Source organism: Mus caroli, unplaced genomic scaffold (assembly GCF_978045245.1).
Source record: "Mus caroli unplaced genomic scaffold, Mus_caroli_1 scaffold_6, whole genome shotgun sequence".
Classification (NCBI taxonomy): Eukaryota; Metazoa; Chordata; class Mammalia; order Rodentia; family Muridae; genus Mus; species Mus caroli.
The window spans coordinates 37894100-37896647 of NW_028227261.1; the positions used below are offsets into that span (position 1 = coordinate 37894100).

At 46.4% G+C, this 2548-nt stretch overlaps 1 pseudogene; it reads right to left on the bottom strand.

The window, feature by feature from the left end:
• Positions 1 to 1130: 1130 nt before the first annotated feature.
• Positions 1131 to 2137, bottom strand: LOC110293522 (olfactory receptor 2A12-like; annotated as a pseudogene).
• Between the last annotated feature and the right edge of the window lie 411 nt (positions 2138 to 2548).

Below are 2548 nucleotides of genomic sequence, written 5' to 3' on the forward strand. Positions count from 1 at the left end.
AGACCCTGTGTCAGAAAAGGGAGTTAAAGATGACGATGTTAAAAAATTCTCTCTATAGCATTGCATAACATTAAATATTTTTATAGAGGAAATGACAGGGAAAACACTTACACTCTAACTGGGAAGAATGGATATCAAGTCTACCGTCACTGTGATCACAGTGTCTGACATAAGAAACTACAGGAACAGTTAGACATGAGGGGCGTGGCTCTGCAGCTAAGGCCCTTGCAGTCTGAGCGTGAGGATCTTGGTTCAAATCCCCAGCAGCCACAAAAAAGCCACGCATGCTGGCCCCTTCTGTAACCCCAGCACTAGGAGGCAAATATAGGAGTGTTCCAGGGGCTCACTAGCCAGCCAGTCTGGGCAACTGGTAAGCTCTGGGTCCAATGAGAGACCCTGTCTCAAAAAAAAAAAAAAAGATAATCTAATGTCAACCTCATGCCTTTGAACATGCACACATAGGCATAAGCACCTCCACACATATCAACACATGCAAACTACACATACATACACACACACACACACAAAAAAGATTCTTATGTTTACCTTTCGCCATCTGGTAATCTCTGGAGTTAGTTGTTATAGTTTTCTGTGTTTAGAGATTGTTCCTCTGGTGACTCTGTTACCCTCTATCAGCAGACCTGGGAGACTAGCTCTCTCCTCTGAGTTTCAGTGGTCAGAGAACTGTCTGCAGGCAAGCTCTCCTCTTACAGGGAAGGTGCACAGATATTTGGCGTCCGGACCTCCCTTCTGGCCGAAGATGAAGGCCCAAAACAGGACCTTTCCCAGAAGCTGTGTTGCTTTGGCCTATCACAGAAGCTGTTAGCTTCTGTAGTCCACACTCTCACCTGTGCAGACTACTTTCGGCAGAGTCTCGCAACCGAGATGGCTCCCACCTATGCTGAGGCAAAGCCCTCTTGGGCCGGGCAGACACATCTGTCCTCTGACCGGGAAGCTCACCGAATGTCTGGAGCCCAAAAAGGGGGCTGCCTCAGAAGCTCTGTGGCTCCCACCTGTCCCAGAAGCTGTTAGCTTCTGTAGTGCACACTCTCACCTGTGCAGACTACTTTCGGCAGAGTCCCGGATCCAAGATCAACAGAGAACATTTTATGTAATGGTCAACTAACAATTCACCATCCTGGTTCCCCGGCCCACCTGCTATAACCTATCACTTTGAGAAATGCCCTCTTTATATTCTTGTTTCTCAGACTGTAGGCCACAGGGTTGAGCAAGGGTGTAAAAGCATTGTAAAAGAGTGAGATCTGCTTGTCTCATTCAGGAGAGTAGCTGGAGTTGAGCCTCATGTAGATGTAAGTGGCAGGAATATAGAAGAGTGTAACCATGTCAGGAGGGAAGCACAGGTAGAGAAAGCCTTGCAGTGGCCCTGGGTGGACTTGATCTTGAGAACTGCCATGACAATATGAATGTAGGAGGCCACAATGAGGGAAATTGGAACAATAACCAAAAAGACACTCAAGACCAAGTCCACCATCTCTACAAAGTGAGTATCCATGCAAGCCAAGCTATGCACTGAAGGACCTTCACAGAAGTAGTGGTTGACCCTGTTGGGCCCACAATATGGCAGACTCATGGTGAAGAAAGTATGTAATAAAGATGAAAAGAAACCACAGATCTAAGAACCTGCTGCCAATTGTATGCAGAGGCCCCAGTTGAGGATGACAGTATAGTGCAGTGGATAACAAATGGCCACATACCGGTCATAAGCCATCACAACAAAGAAGGTGCACTCAGTTAAATCCAGGCCACCAAACACAAACATCTGCAGGCAGCAGCTAGCAAAGGAGATGGTCTGAGAGTGAGCAAGAAGATGCACCAACATCTGGGGCATGGTGGTGGTGACATAGCTCATATCCAACAGGGAGAGGGTAGAGAGGAAAAAGTTAATGGGAGTGTGCAGCTGTGTGTCCAGGTAGACCAGCATGATGATGAGCCCATTGCCTAGGACTGAGCTCAGGTAGATGAGAAGGAAAACAATGAAGAGGATGCTGTTGGTCATGGGGTCACTGGAGAAGCCAAGCAGAATGAATTCTGAAACCCAAATTTGGTTCTGTCTTGGAAACATCCACATGGTAGAGACTGTAAGCGAATCCGTTATTCTATGTGTTGTTTGACACATGCCAGGAGTAGAGGCAGAAGGGAGATACAGGCTGAGGAGGTGAAACACTGGGTGTTCCAGATGGCTCAAAGCTCCAGTTCCAGGATATCTTCTCTTACCTCCACAGGCCACACACATACATGGTGCATTGACATGCATGCAGGGGAAATCTATATGTATAAAATAAAAGTCAGTGTTTTCCTTAAAGAAAAAAGTAAGGCTAGGATGTGGGTGTAAGCTCAGTGGTCAATTCCTGTGCACTCTTCTCAAGCTACTGAACTTCCTAGTGCCTCAGTCTCTTCATCTATCAAATGAAGCTGATGACAGTTATATCATGGGATTATGATATATATCTAAACCATCTCTGGCTGGAGAGATGACTTAGTGGTTAAGAGCACTGACTGCTCTTCCAGAGTTCTAAGTTCAATTCCA